At 41.5% G+C, this 12,877-nt stretch overlaps 1 pseudogene; it reads right to left on the bottom strand.

Moving 5' to 3' along the window:
- Positions 1–1,250: 1,250 nt before the first annotated feature.
- On the bottom strand, positions 1,251–2,531 carry LOC116895847 (annotated as a pseudogene).
- Between the last annotated feature and the right edge of the window lie 10,346 nt (positions 2,532–12,877).

Below are 12,877 nucleotides of genomic sequence, written 5' to 3'. Positions count from 1 at the left end.
CATAATATTCAATGTGTCTTAAGTCCTTTTTTTAAAAGATTTTTTAAAATTTATTTTATTTATATGAGTACACTATCACTGTCTTCAGACACACCAGAAGAGGGCATCAGATCCCATTATAGATGGTTGTGAGCCACCATGTGGTTGCTGAGGATTGAACTCAGGACCTCTGGAAGAACAATCAGTGCTCTTAACCGCTGAGGTACCCCTTAGGTACTAGAAAACTAACAAGGAGTCCCGAGCTCAGCGACTTTGTGTTGTCATACAGGAAAGATCAGAGTTAAAGGAGAATGCCAGGGAGCCCCCGCTGCTCCAGGCCCCATATGGGTTACTGGTCTAGGTGACAGGACAGATTTGTGAGTAAGCGAACTCTCACGTGATTTCTCAGCTGCAGCTCGAGAGCAGACCCGGCTGATGCTGAGTGGAACACACACTGTCCTGAGTCTCCGTCCAGACTGCAGATTTGTGAACACAGTAAACACTGTCATTATTTTAAGCTGCTTTGGGTTCATTTATTTTCTTTGGACAATGTACAATTTTATTAATAAATTGTACATTAAATAGTGATAAGTGCATTAACATTAATTTTTTTTAAACAACTACGATCTAAAATTGTGCATATTGGCCTTTGTGGCATTGCAGATAAATACATGGGAATATTTCCAATTTTCATGCATGAGTATTAAGCTATAATACTGTTTAATAATTATTACGGACAAGTTAAATCCTGAAATAGTTAATACACATTTAAATAGTCACAGTTATATAAGTAGTAATAAAAAAAACAGCCAGTGTTTGATAAACTTTAGATGTCAGATTGTTTAATGTTCTTAAAACTTAATTCTTCATTTCCATTCATCGATACAGTTCTAGACGTGTGGATGCTGAAATGCAGGCTGAGGAATAGTCTCTTGATCACACTAACCAACTCACACAAGAGCTTGTCCTGCTTTAATGAGGCACTGCATTTGTTTATAATCTGTCTCTCCAGGCACTGAGGTCCATTCTCTTAATGAAAACTCCGACTGACACTCTCTCGGAGTTCAGTCTTCAAGAGAAATTTATAAAGTTAAAGGGAGTGACTCACTAGCTACACATCTGCAGCAGCACGAATGCTAAAAATGACATCAATTAAATTTCTTTTCTTGGGTGCCCCCTGCCTCATCTTCCCCGCTCTTCAATTAAATTCCATAGTATTCATAAAGTATATTATTTCTGCGAGTGGTGTATTATGGGCAGATTTCGTTTCCTTAAGGAAAACGAGGTTTAAATAGGACAGTCTGGTGGGGTGACATCAGCGACAGCCCGTTCTTGGTCATCAATGAGTCCCGGTTCTTTTAACAACTTGCAAAGATACGGTCGTCTTCGTTCTTCAGTGGACGCTACTGACCGTAAGAGCCCAGTGCTTCTTCTCTACTGGGGCTGTGGCAGCAGCTGGAGGTTTCATTTGCAGAGAAGCACTGTTGGTCGGATGGTGTAAAACCTCTTATAGTTTAGTTCACAGGGAATGAGTACTGAATGTTTCGAGGAAACCGATAATTATAACTGGGGCAGTTTTCCTGTTTCTCGGCTTCAGATGTGTATGTGAACACCTCCATCACTGGATACAAAATGATGTATTAAGGGGAATGTATGCACCTGTGCTTATCTTCAAAGCCTCAGTCGCAGTGGCTGCATTTGTGGAAGTTGCCGCAGGAATGGTTATTTTACTAGCCCTTGAGTGAGCCAGTAGGTAATACCTCTTAAATGATATTGTGACACTCTCTTTCAGACTTTTGGGAAATCCATTGACTATGTTAAGGGTCATCTCCATTGAATGGAACCTCATCTACAAAAGGCTGCTCTTTAGACACTGCCGCATTCTAACCTACTTGACACAGTGTTCTAGTGCCTGGGCATAGATGTAGCGGTGCCTGTAGGGAAACTGACCTGTGGTAGAGAAAGTTCTGGGGTGCATTCAGTACAAGCAGTCACCTGGGTATTTCCTTTAAAGCTTTCTGTTCCCCACCTAGCAAAGGGACAATGGAGTTATACGATCTTCATAATTTAGAGACAATATTAGTTAGCATTCCATTGAGCTGTCTTCTGGCTAGGACAGAGTCCAGGCCACACACAATCATATGAGATTGTCTGTGGAAAGTGTCGTTAAGATGTTGAGGCTTGTTGAAATGTGGGACTCTGCTGCAGTGAAGAACTCTCATTTAGGAACCCTGCAGCAACTTCAGCCTTCAATGTCTCATCTTTCGGCCTAAATAAAAACTGTATTTAGATTAAAAACATCTGTAGTGCCCATGTCTATAACATGAATGCATCTAAAACCAGACAAGGCAGGAGGTCATCTACTAAGTTACCAACTCCAGTGGCTAGAACTTCACACATAGCTAATAAAAATTGAAAGATTCAGTGCTTGTTTCAAAATCAGGGTGTATGTGGGGTCCAGATCACCCAAGGAACTTCTTTTCCTGGTTCCAGTGGCCTTCTCAGTCTTCATTGTTTCTGTACCCACTATCACCAGCCATTCTCTCTGCCAGCAACTCCCTCATTGTCTTTTATCTCCAGCTCCTCGCCACCCTCCACATTGTCCACTTTGGGTATTATGTATCTACAGTGATGACTGTTATAAACATTCAAACTAGAATACCTAAATTATACTATTTAGGAGAAGCAGGCCTTCTATTGCAGACAGGATCACTGATATGGGATGGACTTAATTGATCTAGTCCTCCCAATTCCATTTTACAACTTCATGCACCTTCTACCAATAGCATAAAATGATTTGTTGAGAGTAAAGTTATAGAGTTTTACTATTTCTATTAGTAACAGTTCTCCAGAGGAACAGGACTGATAGAAGGGTGTGTGTGTGTATGTGAGTGTTTGTGTGTATACACCTCTCTCTCTCTCTCTCTCTCTCTCTCTCTCTCTCTCTGTGTGTGTGTGTGTGTGTGTGTGTGTGTGTGTGTGTGTGTGTGTGTGCGCGCGCGCATCTAACTCCATGCCAGGCACCACGCCAAGTGTTTAATGCAAGGACTTACATGTGTCTGGTATGGAGTTAGATGCTTCCTCTGCTCCCTACAAAGTGAGACTTGTCCTGGTCATGTAGTTAGTGTCTGGGATTCAGGACTGAGGGTCAAGCCAGGCTCCGTGTGTTTGTAATGGCCATGCTATAAATGTGTAATGGCGGAGTGAGGTTTCTTCATTTGTCTTCTTGCTTCCTTCTTTCTTGACACTTTAAAAAAAAATATTCTCCACAGTAAATATCCCTTTCCACACGTCACTTTCACTTCGAAAGAACACACTTTCTATACCTCCCCCTTGGCATGAGGCCTAGTCCTGAGTATTATTAAGGTGTATTGTTTACCCTGTTAGGGAAAGTGTGAAAACATACATTTTATGAGGTCCTGTTTGATTGTTGACATTTACTTTTGTTAAAACTTGTTTAGTATGTATATATGGTACACACATGTGTGTATGCATGTTCACATGTATGTTGGTATATTCATGTGTGCTTTTGTGTTTGTAGAGACTTGAAATTTGTACCAGGAATCTGCCTTTATTACTCTCCACCTTACTTATTGAAGCAAATGCCTTGAATCAAAAATGCGTGAATACGGGGTTGGGGATTTAGCTCAGTGGTAGAGGCCCTGGGTTCGGTCCCCAGCTCCGAAAAAAAGAAAAGGAAAAAAAAAGTGTGAATACAGCTTGCCTGGCAAGCCAGCTGTAAGTGCTGGGATTACAGGCAGTCTGCTGTACCCGGCAAGCATTTTACCTGGTTTTGGGGCTCTGGTCTAGTCCTCAACACTGAGAGAGCCTCTTCCCAGCTATGAAGTTGTTGAAGTATATACATTGCACCCAGAGGACACAAAAATGATTTTAATACCAATTGTTGAGTATTTAACATTCTTGCTTTTAGTACTCCTTATTTGTAAAAGTAACTTAAGAGTTTGAGGCCTTCCGAGGGGAGACTGTGGAACCATTCTGGTTTCAAGTATGTTGGTGGCACATTTTCTCTGTTACACTTGCTAGCATGGAGTGAGGGCAAACCGTGCTGGCCTCGGGTTGATTGAGAACAGGAAGCTTGCATTGGTACTTAGTGAGACCCTGATTACTTCAGTGTTCCACATGTGCATCGTGCCCCATTTCAGGAGCTCAGATGATTTATAGCTGAACATTGGCAAATCAAATGTGAGGAGAATTCAATCTCTCTGTGGCTCTCACCAGAGCCCGAAGCTGTTCTCTGAAAGTGCTCTGCATGTTACTGCAGACCCTGTGTTATTCCTCCATGTAGGGACCACTGAATCCTTTATTTAGATGAATTTATTTCCTAGGAAACAGCAGGGCCTCTGAAAAATTGGCAACCCTGCATCAAGTTACAAGAAATCCACTTAATGCAGAGGATCTCTGTGGGCACAACCATAATGGCAGGAGCACCATGTCGGGAGGGTGTGGTCCCATTTTCCCTATTGACACAGAGGAGAATGGGAAAAGCCTTCATAGTGGTTTTGAGTATAGCAGCCTGAGCCTTGCTGTGACAGAAAGCCACTGCTATTTTTGTGTGTGTGATTCAGGAATGACTTCTGCAATTACTTAGGCAAGTAATCATAGTGTGAGCACTGCAAAGGAAAGGTATGGTTTTGCTAATTGACCACAGAGAAAGGTACTGCTGCCACTTTCTAGAATTTGTAGCTTTGCAGGAACCTGCACAGAGACAAAGCCTTACTTCTTTTATGACAGTCTGAATATTTTTATTCCTGGAATTTTGCTTCAGAGAGCTAGATTTGAGTATTAGCCCAAAAGTTATAATTTGTATGTGGGTCAAGAGTTTAAACATATCTTCAGACAAGTCTGTAAAAATTTATTTACAATTAAATGTTGTTTGGGAAGCTTAATTGCCTGCAGAGAACCTTCTCCACTCTCCCCCAGACCAGAGAGAAATTTAACATTTGCCATCTTTAGAAGTTTTCCCACTTCCAGGCTCTTGGCAAGCTTGGAATGACATCCCTTTCAGCAGAGGAGGAGCCTTTCTCAGTGTGCATTTCTGGTCTAACAGCTTCCTGTCTGCAGCCACATCATCTGGAACACACATGATCTTACCCAATCTAAGAGGTTTCTGTTGTTTTACAATTCTATCTGGTTCGTGAATGTAGGCATAATGTTTTGTACACTATGTAACGTTTACCCTTGTGTTATTCAAATGCTGATTTCTCTGCCCTCATATCTTGTTTCAATCCAGACATGGCATTGTAATGTTATACCAAGAATCTCCTGTCTCAAGTTTATGTAAACAGTTCTTAACATTCATTCTCTGCCTTGTCGAGAAGAGCATCCAATGGCTTGGCAAAATAGAGAATAGGGCAGGATGTTCACCAGCCAGAGAAAGGGGGGAAGGAGAGAGAGGGAGATTCAGATCAGCTAGGAGGATAAAGGATTTGGAGCCATCAGGAAGGGGTCTGGAGAGAAATCATGGAAACATACCTGAAGCCCAAAGAGCCAGATCAATGGTAATACGCAAATATGATGGAATGGACAGGAAGGTAGCCAGATTAGCATAGGAGGTTAAGGTAGAGCATTTAACTGCTCAGCAATTGAGCTGCAGTTTTAAATAAATCTTGGTTTCCCCATGTGGTTATTGGGGACTAACGTAAGGTAAAGAAATACAGCCACCAGATTAATTTAACCACTACATTTATATTAAAGATAGTTTACATGTGAAATGACCTTTACTTTTGGATGTTGGCTATCAGTTGCTTCTGTAGGCTATCACTATGGTCTAAGTGGATTGTGTGTTGATAATTCAGTCCACACATGCATTGGTGTATTCACACATGCAATCAAAGACTTATCTCTAGGAAGTATTTGAACTAAGAATTCCAGTGAGAGATCATTGTTGAGTTCAGGATTGAGATTTGGATTTGTCTCCTTGGACTGCTGTAACAAAGTATCACACATGGGTACTGTTATTTATTACTCAACATTGTAGAAGCTAGGAAGTCTGGGATCAAATTACCAGATGACTGTTCCTACTGTGCTCCTTCTTGGTGTACCAATGGCCATCTTCTGTCTATATATCTGCTGAAGAGAGAAAGAGAAAGAGAAAGAGAGAGCTTTTTGGTAAGGTTTTTGCTGTTAATGTGTTTTTGTTTTTGTTTTAAATAAGGCCACAAATGGCATCAGGAAGACCAAACCTTTCTGATTTTTTTACACTCAAAGGCCTTGTATCTCAGTACCATCTCACTGGGGCTTAAGGGTTTTTTCCATATGCATTTTGGTAGAGCCTCTCTCCTCCTAGATTGACCTTCAAACTTATAGATGTGTGTATTGGAGAAGTAAACAAGAAGAAAGACTGGGGAATCCTTATTTATACATGTGCAATGATTAATCTCTCTCTCTCTCTCTCTCTCTCTCTCTCTCTCTCTCTCTCTCTCTCTCTCTCTGTCTTTCTCTCTCTCTTTTTAGCATCAGGTTCAGGAGACAGAAGCCCTCAGTGTTCTTTCAGTCATATGAACAACTTTGTACATTGAGTTCCATAGGGTTTGTGCTCCATGCTGACAGAACACATTTAGTTCATTTATGCCCAGAAACCATCACCAAGCCTCAAACATGAAACCCAGAACTATAATCATTAGCCAAGGAACTGGTTACACATTGTTCAAGAATAGTGAGGACACCCTGTGTAAGGGGAAATATTTGCTTTTATTCCTTGAATGGAACAAGTAGAAGGCAAACAAAATATTTTTTTTCATATTAAAAGAGATGGCACAGTAATATCCTGCCACAGGCAGAGATAAGGAAGCCTCTCATGTGACTCCCATTGCTTCTGACAGGAAAATGTTGCCCCTCCTCACCTTCTCATTTAAAAGGTCTCCAGGCCTCCAGGGAATAATTTTTGCAAATTTTGTGTTCCTTTGGATTACTCACATTCTGAAGCGGAGCAGTTCTATCCCTGAAGGATTCTTTCATAGTGATCCCCAGAGATTGCAGATTATGGAGAATGGAAATCCCAAGTGGATAAGAGTTTCACACTTACAGCCTGAGGGTTCCTCTCCAGTTGCTGTCACCAGGAATCTATGGTCATTATATTTCCTTTTGCTTGTAAGCTCTATGAAGGTTAGGCACTCCTGGATACAGTATGAGACAAGGGTAAAGAATATTTTTATTCCTGAGGACCTTGTAAATAAGTCAGAAATGTATTTCGATAGTTCTTCTGGGGCTGGAGAGATAGCTCAGTGGTTAAGAGGTCCAGAGGTCCTGAGTTCAAATCCCAGCAACCACCTGGTGGCTCACAACCATCTGTAATGAGATCTGATGCCCTTTTCTGGTGTGTCTGAAGACAGCTATAGTGTTCTTATATATAATAAATAAATCATTAAAAAAAAGATAGTTCTTCTTAGTTGTCAGCTTGATTACATCTGGAATTAACAAAAGCACTGTGAGGGATTTTTATAAATTGTCATTTGACATGGAAAGACCCACCTTTAATCCAGATCTTTTGAGATGGGAAGATCCGCCTTTAATCTGGACCATACTGTCTGATGGCAGCCTTTATAAAAGACATGGAAGATGGAAGCTTGCTCTCTCTTTGCCTGTTTGCCCTTGCTCTCAGTGGCAAGTCCATTCCTTCATTGATATTGGAGCTTACTTTTAGGATTCCAGCATGTACTGGAGACCAACTAAGCCATCCAACTTCATGGACTGAACAACTAGATTCTTGGACTTTTCTGTTGGTAGATAGCCATTGTTGGACTAGCTGGACCACAGCCCATAGGCATTGTCGTAAATCTCCCCTTCCCCATGAGTGTGTGTGTGTGTGTGTGTGTGTGTGTGTGTGTGTGTTATTCTATCAGTTCTGTTCCTCTAGAGAACCCTGACTACTGCATGTATACACTTCAGATGCTTAGCAACAAACTTGAGTGGCATATGGTTCAAAGGTAGATTGAATAGACAAATAGTACATTTCTCCAGGACATTGGTTGTTCAGACCAAAATCTCACAGAATTTAAGACATCGGCTTCACAGTCTTCATTTTATAATTTTGAAGTCTGAAGGTCAAAGGTTATTTGGATTTTTAATGAGTTCTCAGATGGTGCTGATTGTCTTGTTCTTGTGACCCCAGTTTGGGAAGCAGTGCTTGGGGTTGGGGAGATGAGAGGAAGAGAGAGCACAGTAGAGGAAGAGAAGATTGTGTGCACAGAGATGGACTTTTGCCAGCAGCCATCTGTTGGCATTAGCCCTCACTCCTCTGTGTGGCTCCCATTTTCAGGGGACAGTGTGCAATAACCCCTGAAACATCCCCTTTGATATACAGGGGGGGGGGGACATGCTTTTCCTGCAGTGTGGCAATTCCTTGCATGGAGAGGAAATCCAGGCCATCTTGCAGCTGCAGGAGAGGAGCAGTGTTCTTGGTTTTGCTCTGACTAAAGTGCTTTCCTTTTGGCATTCTCCCTCTCTCCCCCCCTCCACTCACCCCCGTGTTCTGTGATGTACATTAGTCGTTTTGTCTACATCCAAAAGCAAATAGGAAATATGAACTTTCAGATTTATGACTGATTACAGTAAAACTAGAAAAATGGAAATGAGAGCTATTAGGAAATTTCTAAAGGTGAAGGGTTTGGCAAGCTAGCTACTTAGAAAAGGGCTGTTTTGTGCTTTGGAGAAGAACTTGTGCTGACTGGATGTATGTTTCTGGAAAATAAATGCAGCAACATTTTCCAATCCTCTGGCCGGATCTTTATCATAAAATTTTCCTGCAGTGGAGTGGGAGTTGCTATTAGATTTGCAATAGTCCAAACCATTCGACTCTCGAATATGTCTTCCAACTACTTCATATTTCTGGGGAAATAGTGTCTTGTGGATTTATTTTTTCCTAAGCACAGAATCTGCACTTAGATTCGTGTTATTTAAAATTTCTATGTAGTGCTCCTTTGAGCAGTATAAAATCCTCTCCTTAAGTGTCTCTGCCTTTAACTGAAAGCAACTCCCAAGGACTCAGTCAAATGACTTTGGGCATTCGATTTTCTTCCTCTTGCTTCTTCCTACCCTCCTCCCAGCCCACTGCTTCAGTCTTGCCCAGTGATCCCTTTCTCTGTCTTCTTAGTCATATTTAACATCCTTTCAAATCCATTGACCGCAGGGTATGGGTATAGTAGGATAGTGTGCCTTTGTCTTACTTCATGGTACTTTTTGAACACTTGATTGTACCTAATTCCTAATAAAGAGGCAGCTTAGTATTTCTCCAGCTTTTCAGAAGCATTTAAAAATAGGCTTCTCTGAGGTAATGTTTTCTGTCTTAAAATGTTACTGCATTCTCGTAGTTAGGTATTAAAAAGTACTGCGCTATTATGCTGCAAATTATAGCAATCAGACAACAAAGGTTTTATTTTTAATATGAAGAAACATGTTAAGTGGTATCTGTTACTTTCATTGTATTTTACTTCTAATAAAGCTCTGATTCCAAGAGATGACACTGGTTTTTTGTTTTTGGTTGTTGTTTTCTTCCTCTCTAATCTCTCCCTCTCTCCCTCTCCCCTTCTCCCTTTATATAGCTAGGCAAGTACTCAACTACATCTCCCTCTCCCCCCTGTACCTCTCCCCCTCCCCCTCCCCATCTCCTCCCCCTCCCCCGCCCTCTCCCCCTCCCTCTCCCTTTCTCTTCTTCCTTGTCCTGGATAGTTTTATGTCAACTTGATATAAGCTAGAATCATCTGAGAGGAGGGATCCTCTGTTGAGAAAAATGTCTGTATAAGATCCAGCGGTCAAGCATTTTCTTAATTAGTTGATTGATGGGAGGAGGATCATCCCTGGCTGGAGGTCCATGAGAAAGGAGGCTGAGCAAAAGCCATGGGATACAAGCCAGGAAGCAGCATTCCTCCATGGACTCTGCATTAGCTCCTGCCTACAGGTTCCTTTCCAGTTTGAATTCTTGTCCTGACGTCCTTTGATGAAAAGGCTATGGTGTGGAAGTATAAGCCAAATAAACTCTTTCCTCACCAAGCTGCTTTTGATTCTGGTGGTTCATCACAGCAACAGTGACCCTAGGACCCACCTGCCTGCCTTCCATCCCTCCTACCTTCCCCACCTCCCTCTGTCCCTCCCTATCTTCCTTCACGTCATTAAGGTAGGGAAATGATTGAATTGCATTGGTAGTTTCTAGACACTTAAGTTCTGTAATCCCCCCACACACACACACACACACACACACACACACACACACACACACACACACACACACACACTTCCTTTTCTTGCTCCTAAATCTAGTGTTTCCAGGCTGCCCCAGATGTGCCATGTAGCCCAAAATGACCTCGAATTTCTAACTCCACTTCCTGCCTCCACGTCTTAAGCACTAGAATCACAGGTGTGCACCCCCACACTTGTTTATGTAGGTCCGTGGGGGGAGTCCAAGACTCCCGTCGGGGGAGTAGCTAGGCAAGTACTCTACAGCTCAACTACATCTCCAGCCCGGGCACTTCTTTTTCTTTTTTAGTTTGGAAAGTTAGGAGAGTGGACATTGTATGTTTGGAGGGTTGCTAAGCCTGACCTATGCATAGTTCTTTTGGGGTAGTATTTTTCCAAATAACTGTAAGATGCCCTCCTCTCTTCCTTAAGCTGGAGGGACTCTGCGGTTTGAATCACTCAGGCCCTCTCTCTTTCTCACGGCCATTGCAGAAACTGCTTATCTTTTAAGTACCGTCTTTTGCTTATTGATAAAAGGTATTTATTATTTCCAGTATTTGTGATAGAATTTTAAGCCATGGTGTATGACCATGCTCTCCTATGACTGTGCCTCATCTCATCTGTGACCTCATACCCATCATGAAGCTTTGAGTAAAGGGAAGGAGGAAAGTCATCTATCTTGTACAAATGGCCAGTGACTACTTGAAAACAGGACTTAGGCATTCAGTATTGATTCTAAGTCTGTTTCCCTGGAAGTATACTTCTAGCTTAAACATCATCCTCACGGACAGAGTGTCTGATGTGGAATCTTCAGAATCTTGTCTAGAGTATAGCATCCAGCACTGAGTAGAACCTAGGTTGAGCTTGAGTGAATGAACAAACAGAGGAATAGGTCAAACTTTGAGAAAAATTATGCATATTTATATCACAGGTTCAAGGTAGTTATTAAACTAATTTTTTTTAAAGCAGAACTTGTCTTCTTTGGTTGCTTTTTTGAGTAGGTAGTGTAATTACACTGTATAAAAATTTGAAAGCATTGTATTAGTTTTCTAGGGTTGCTGTAATTACATCCACTGCAATCTTCGGTGACCTAATGTTATTTAATTAAATCTCCAAATGCCACATTTCCAAATATGGTCACATCACAGACATTCATCCACAGCCATAGTGGTAGGATTTGAACATACCACTCTGGGAAGGAACACGGTTCTGTCTACTGTAGATAAAAGTGTGTAAAGATCCGACATCACTGCTATCTCCAGCTCACTTCCTTGCACACTCAGGTTACTTTGAATAACTACAATCAGTTTAAAAATGCCAATGGGCAGAGGGAAGGAAGTTCATTTTGTCCTGCAAGAGTCCGTCTTATTCTTGTCTGTTTCATTCATCAAAACGTTGTGATTTTTAGTTTTCAGATTTATACCATGTCCTCAGCAGGGCTCAGGGATGGGGAAAGGAGGGGAAATGTTCAAACAGAAACTAAATATAGTGATCCTATATTAATCACGGTGTGAAGCACATTCTACTTTTCCTGTGACTTCCTCATTAAATGTCAGACGCCGTGTGGGTTGCTGCACTTAATCACCCATGCGCTGGCACAGAGTAGGCTGCTGCTGGCTTTAGCTCTAGTAATGTTAAACCTTAGAGCATTTGGCTTGGGAGTTTATTTAAATGCATGCTTTAGAATTTTGATTTAATTTATTGAGTTATAATTTACATACAATAAAGGGCAAGCATTTAACAAGTTACGTGAGTTTTGATATATACGTTTATGCACTGCCACAACCAAGCTAGCAGAAGGGATACAGGGGGATTGACCAGGGAAGAAACGCTGGCAATGAACGGGACTTTTTTCATGGCTTTGAAGTTAGTTAGTTACTGTCTGTGTTGTACCATGAAATGCTACTGTTAAAGCTCCCTGTTACAAGGGAGGATAGTTGTATCTCATGATATCTAACAAGAAATGTTAATTTCCTATGTCTTTTAATATGAAATGTATAACACAGAGCTATATGCATTGCTGTATAGTGTTCTGTTAAATGATCTCATGAGTCCTATTAAGCTGCTGGTATCTATTTAACTTTTTCTAGTTTCCTTTCCTTTCCCACTAAAAAACAAATTCTTTTTGAGACAGGCTCTTATGTATCCTAGGCTGGACTTGAACTCACTACATAGACAAGGATGACCAGGAATTATAATCTTCTTCCTTGCACCTCCTAAGTGCTAGGAGTATCAACATCTACCACCCTGACTAGCTCATAACGTGCTGGAAATTGAACCTAGAGCTTTGTGCATGCTAGGCAAGCATTCTATCAACTGAGTCACATCTCCAATCTGATAAACCTTTAAAAAAATTCAGTTACATGTGATGTCGCTATTGCTGTTGTTCCCCAGAGAATGCTTGGAGGAATGGTAAGCCATCAGTAGAACAACAACTTTTATGTTTCCCACCTCCAATAGGCAGTGCGCTGTATTCCTTTCTTTGCCATAGGAACTGCTAACTTGCTGTCTCAGGAAGGGTTCAGGAATATAGAGGTTAAGGGAAGGACCTAGCTTGAGCCTTACTTAGAGGTAGTCAGATCTGGTGTGAGTCCCAACGTTTCCACCTGCTCTCACTTGACACTGGACAAGTTGTTCCACTTTCTGTAGCCTCAATTTGTTCATCTAAAGAGAGAGAGGACACAATTCTGCTCCATCAAGAGGTTAC

This window comes from Rattus rattus, chromosome 3, assembly GCF_011064425.1.
Source record: "Rattus rattus isolate New Zealand chromosome 3, Rrattus_CSIRO_v1, whole genome shotgun sequence".
NCBI classification, from domain to species: domain Eukaryota; kingdom Metazoa; phylum Chordata; class Mammalia; order Rodentia; family Muridae; genus Rattus; species Rattus rattus.
Note: the sequence above shows the minus strand (reverse complement) of the source record. Positions and strands in the feature narration are given on the sequence as shown.